This window comes from Telmatherina bonti, assembly GCF_933228915.1.
Source record: "Telmatherina bonti genome assembly, chromosome: 14".
NCBI classification, from domain to species: Eukaryota; Metazoa; Chordata; class Actinopteri; order Atheriniformes; family Telmatherinidae; genus Telmatherina; species Telmatherina bonti.
This window is the reverse complement of record NC_136612.1, coordinates 31,003,598-31,010,454: the sequence shown is the minus strand read 5'-3', so window position 1 is coordinate 31,010,454 and position 6,857 is coordinate 31,003,598.

The window sequence follows — 6,857 nt, the reverse complement described above, 5'->3', positions numbered from 1 at the left end:
ACACACTAATCTACTCACATTTAAAATTAGTCATTGTGCATTTTTCTGTAAATTTATGGATTTTAAGGTTATTCTGGAAGTTGGGAAATCGTTTATAACAGGAATGAAGTGAGCTATAAATCATGTTCATCCTTTATTAAACAGAAAAAGATAAACATGAAAGTTTTCAGCAAGTTTGAACAGAGGGGAAACAAGTCAATGAAAAAGTTGTGTAACACTGAAAAAGCATGCAGTTGAACATCTGAGTCTGACTTTAGGAGTAAAGATGAGGATGACTATGATGGCCAAATTTTCAAACATTTACTAGTAATCCTGCCAGACCTCTTTTAGAGAAGGTTTTGCTTATTACAGGAAGACAAACTGTATTCTGTACACCGTGCAGCAGCATGGCTCCCTGGTAAAAGATAGCAGATTGTAAAATGATCTGTCTGCAGTCCAGACGGGTCACTAATAAAAACAGCTGAAGGATAACTAAATGAAAATTACTGCAATTGAGTTAAACAATATGGGAATAGTCTTCCTTTAGAGAACAATATCATTTAAGTTGGACTCACTGCTGTTTGATCAAGTTTTGTTAAATGAACATTCAAGAAAAAACTTTACAGCTCTGCTTTTAGTTATTGCAGGCAACTTGAAGCTATTTAAGGACAGTTAAAAGTGTCTTATTGGTGTGTGCAAATCTGTTTCATGCAATGTGTAATGACTATTTTTAAATTGTATTTTCAAAAACAACATTCTATTTAAAGTGACTTTACAGGAAGCATGCTCAAGACTTTAATCAGAAACACAGCAAACGCTATGTTTCCAATTAGCATGAGAAAAGGAGCTGTTTTGCATTCTTGTGTTTTTGTCTGATCTGTTTTGCTAAGAGACAATAACTACATCTACTGTATTTAAGGTAGAGGGTGTAGAAAATGAGTCATCAGGTGTGTACAACAAGCACTTTTTTTTTTTTTTTGTCCATTCTGGCTATTTTTCTGTCAAATCTTCTTTTTAAGAGAAGGATAAAAGTCCATGTTCACAAATCAATGCTTTCATTCTCTTTATCCAGAAATAAAATTTACTTTAAAAAAAAAAAAAAAAAAAAAGATCTGCAGCGTCTCTTTTCTGCCCTCTAGTGGTGAAAGCTGGAAGCTGCAACTGAACAGGATCAGTAAAGCTAGCAGTAATGTGACAATACAAACTTCCTGTTTGAATCAAAATAAAACATAAAATGACCTAATGTTACAATTTGAACATACACAACACATCATATTAGTCAGTTTTTCCGCACTTTAAATGATTTATTTTAAGGTAAGATCATACAATGCTGACATTTAAATGTCGGCATTGTATACATAAATGTATTTTGATTTTTTTTTTTTTTTTTTTTTTTTAAAGTAAAGAACATTTATATTTCCGGTGTTTTACACGTAAGACACGAAGGTTGTAAATTCATTTTTATTTAGTGTAATATTGAAAACATTTAGCCATCATGATAATCAATATATTATTTTATTTGGAAAACAATGATATTACTGAAGGCAGCTAAGGTATTCGGTAAGAAGGCGATAACGATGCTATGCTAATGCTACTTTACCTGGTTGCATTCCCCTCCGGTCCACAAGGGGGCGCTAACACACTTCCAACACTGCAAGCAACAATAAAAGACGAGGCAGCGGGAGAAGACCACATAATTTTTTGCAGATCGGAGCTGACGAGCTGGTGAGAGATCTTCATCACATTTACACGTTAATTTAGTTATTAAATATGAATTAATTTAAGCGATTAAATCTGAAGTATCATAGTCCAACACTCCAGTTTGTTATTGATAAGCCATTTCTCACTGAGGTTATAAACTGTGATAAAAGATCATTTTCTTCAAATCAACATGAACTGTTTGTGAAAGTATGTTTTTGTTTGTAGGTTTTAATATGTTTTAATTGGTGTCATTTTAGGATTGAACATGTTAAGATGTAGTTACAACATCACTTATGATTTTATTTATGAAGCAAAGGGCCTCGTGTTTCACCACCACGTGGAAAGACAGCTAGCATGTTAGCTAAAACATACAGCGATGAGACAGAAAATGACAGATATTTAAATAATCCACATTTTAGATCACTTAAATTATATTTGTTTGTGATTTTACCTAATATAATCGAGTTGTTTGAGTGCTTCTCCCCCTGATGACTTGCACTGGGCTCTGAACCAGTATGGAGACAGCCGTGCATCTTTGGCCCTGACAAGCCAGAGTCTCTGAGGAGAAAATGACTTGAATAATAGTAGAGAAAATGAGCATGACAACAAACTAATCTGTTCGTCTTTTCAGGTCGATAATAAAGTAATGACACAAGCTGGGCCTAAAACCAGGTGTGTAAAAGCAACAGTTGTCTTTAACAGCACTGGGAACACTGGTCTCTTGTGATGTGTTGCACTGGGCTCAGAAAATCAGTGGTGACAAAAGTGCAGCTCTGCTCTTGACATGGTAGAGTCTGATGAGACAACAGCCAAAAAGATGTTTTATCTGTAAGATCATGAAGATGCTGTTCAGATGCCTGATGGATGTGTTTTTCCTCTTCCAGGTGCTGATCTGCCTGCAGATATCTCTTCCTCTGTATTCACGGTTTCCTGTTTTAGTTTTTCTGCAATCCTACCTTGTCATAACTCAGATTGTTCAAATAAAACTTTAAATTTTAAATGTCTGTTTTCATTTTTCATTGTTGAACGTTTAAGCCTGGCAACCTTTTCCAGACTCCTTGGATGTAGACGTTGCTATTTGCTGACTCAGCACGGCCTTCCTGATGCTGGAAATGCAAGACTGTAGTTACAACTGAGAAATCCAGTTTGGATTTACATAACCTGAAGTTAAAGGTGGTAATTTGCTCGTTTGGACATTTTTATTCTTCATCCTGGCAGTTATTTCCAGACATACCTTGAGCTGCAAAGCCGGACTCTGACCTGCAGAGGAGCAGGATCGTCTCGTGGCAAAAATCAGCATTCGGGTGGAAAATAAAAACATTTAACCATAAATTACAACTTTGTTTCTGTTTCTTTATTATAATTCTAACAATTTATTATCTCTTAAAACATTTGAAATTCATATATATTTATATGAACGTGTGTATATGCAGATCACATATACATATATATTCTGTAAGTTACCTTTCATCAGCTCTTTTTTTTTTTTTCTTTTAAAGATCCTTTAAAGGAAAATAAATGCTTTCTATTGAGTCCGACCAATTCCCTCAGCAGTTTTATCCTGACAGCATCTGTGAATTATTAACCACTTACTGAATGCAAAAGAATAAAAGTTGTTTCCCAGTCACTAAATGAGGCTCATTGTATCAGCAACATGACTTTACATGGTTCCTATGTGGCCATATTTACACCAGCAGTACCAGTTTTTACACACCTGATAGAAACGCAGAATCTGGCTCTGGAATAAGTTTGGACCCGGAGCCACAATCTGCTTGTTCATCCTATGATTTTTCTGGGCTGAAAATGACTTTAAAACCTCGAGGGAAATGTGAAAAGTCACACTTGGTAATGATAAGAGGGTCTTTGCATATTATGCTGGTTACAAACGCTGAGCTGTTAGCAGATGTTGGCAAGACGAACGAGTTGGGCTCAGATCAATAACAGATGCAGAGAACTGGTCAAACTGGATAGAAAGCAGAACAGTTAAATAAATACATTTTTCATCTTTTCATGTTAAACATTATTTGGAAGACAGAGATTCTTTAGAACTTTTGAGACGTCTTTTTTTTACATCTTAAACTGTAATTAGATGACAATTAATCTCATCGTCCTTATTGCTATTTCCCTGCTAGTCCAATATAATCTCTTGTTAACCATCAGGACACAGCAGATGTCTCTAAATTCACATTAACAACCAGCGTGGATGTGCACTTGTTGCGACAAGATGTATGTATGCACATTTAATGCATGTTGCGTTCACAGACTTAAAGAAAAAAAAAAAGCAGCAAGAGAGGTGAAGCGTTGTTCAAGGTAGAGAAGTCATGAGAGAGCCCTTATATTCAATCTCTGCAAAGGTAAGACAGTCAGGACTTGGGTTATGGTAAGCCTTATGGGAAAAAAAAATCAGAAGATTACAAAGGAGTTAAACTGGTGTATGTGATGTGTGAAGAGGGGCCAGCTGTCGTGCGGAATTAAAATATCAAATGTTAGAACAGCTGCTACATTTTTACAGCATCTGCATAACATAAAGTGGCAAAAAACCTTTTTTTTTTTTATGAGAGAAAATTGTATTTTGAGGCTTTTAAAGTGAATGTGTAACGTTTAAAGCTTAATTCTGACAAAAATATAAAGAGGAAGGAAAACATCTTAAAAAGCGCTTCACATTTCATTGCAGTGCACCAAATAATACAATATGCTTCTGTCAGTTCCAAAAATACCCCCATATACATCTCTGTTCATATGTAATACTAACATGATTATCTCTTGTATGCAGTCAGAGCACTAACCAGCTGCACAGGAGCTTCATCTGAACCCTCCAAGGCAGAAACCGTGGCTTTTCCAAGGCTAAAATAGCAGTAAGGACGATGGTAGAAATGATGAGTAGCAACAATAAATCTCTTCATGTCAATATCAGTACTCCAGTGTTCCCATTTAAATTTAAAAACTGTAAGAATAATCATAGTATTAAAACTCGATATAAGCATTTCTTCTCGGATCCCTCAGCCAGGCGGCTGCTTGTTCCCTCCGGGACTTTCTTCATATGGAGAAAGGCCACTCCTGGAAGGAGCAGGGGGGATTGGGTGGGAAAGAACAAGAAAATGGCAGTTTTTGTTTTTTACTCTTCCCCCTCCCCTCTCCTTGTCAGTCTCCCTCATATGCAGAAGGTCTGAATGAGTGTGCAGCATCTTCCACGATGCCGAAGGAGTCTTTCGCTGTAAATAAAATCCTTTGGAAGATTTCTCTTCACATTGTCATAAATCCATCTAACAGTTGAAAGCACAGTCTGTCTCTTACTTCAATGATCCACACACGGAGTGTTTCTCTCTCTCTTTCTTCATATATATGTATATATATATATTTTACATATACATACATACACTCATAAATTCTGCCATAAACACTGGAAAGTGCTTGTGTTCATGTGTCTACATGTTGGTGTATGTTAATGCATGCAGGCATGAATAGTAGTGACTTGTGTGCCTGTGTGCATATAACTCTAATATATATATATATATATACATATATATATATACATATATATATATAAATATATATATATACATATATATATATATATATATATATATATATATATATATATAGATAAATCTTTATCATTATGTGTACATATATATCGATATCGATATATATACATATATATATATATATATATATATATATATATATATATATATATGTATATAGATATATCTACATATATATATATATATATATATATATATATATATATATATATATATATATATATATATAGATAAATCTTTATCATTATGTGTACATATATATCGATATCGATATATATATATATATATATATATATATATATATATATATATATATATATATATATATGTATATAGGTATATCTACATATATATATATATATCTATATATATATATATATAGATATATATCTATATATATATATCTATATATATATATCTATATATATATATATATATATATATATATATATATATATATATATATATATCTATATATATATATATATCTATATAGATATATATCTATATATCTATATATATATATATCTATATATATATATATATATAGATATATAGATATATAGATATATATATATATATATATATATATATATATATATATATATATATATATATATATAGATATATAGATATATAGATATATATATGTATATATGTTGTTATTTATGTTGTTGGTCTGGGCACTTACTTTTGCTACAAATTTGTGATACAGTGACCAGTCTGTATATAAGTCGCTATAAAAATTGAGATGATAAAGAGTCACAGAGAAACATACGTGATCCTGATCACAGGATCTGCAAGTGAGGACGGACGAAGCCCTACCGGTGATGAGGTAAAAACAAGACGTGACCAATCAAAGCCAATCACACTGCGAGCCTCCTTGGCTGGAACCAAGGACACAAGTCATCCGTCAGCTCCCTCGTCACCTCACGGAAGACGCGGAATCTGTCAGAGATATACGGCTTTGTCCTACGTTCAACCATGCAAACAAATAAAGCCTCGCCGCCGGACACATTCATCACCATTCACCCTCAGATTCTCCTCCCCGACGATGCTCAGACATGTTTTCAAGCCTGCTTTCTCACAAGAAGTGGTCGGTGATCTAGTTATCAATTTTCCATTCATAAACTTGAAGAATAGTGGAACCTTTGAGAAAATGACCTAAAAATGTGATATTCTTATGCTCAGATATTTTTTTATTTTATCAAAACTAATTGGCTTGCAATTGTTCTTTGCTTCAGCTTCATCGCTTTTCTTCACTCTCAACCTCTGCTGCAGTCATGGAGTCTTCAAACATTGTTTGGGATAAGAGGGGAATTGTGTGATTTGTGTTGAATGTTGTGAGCATGCACGTGGGGAGTGTATTTGTGTAAGCCAGCCTGCTGCAACTGGGGGACCAGCCAGCCGGTGCCTTCATGGATCGTCAGCCGTTCTTCCATCCCTGTGTTTCCATCTTTGTCCGTGTGGCTTGACTCCCTCTTTGTGTTGCGCTCTGTGTGAAATGTGTTTGCCTCTCATTTGTTGTGTGAATCCACCGTGGATTGCAGCAGTTGCAGCCTTCCTCCCTCATTGACTTCAACCCCTCCTTCTTACTCTTCTGTGCCTCGCTTACTGTCCGCATTTGCAGCC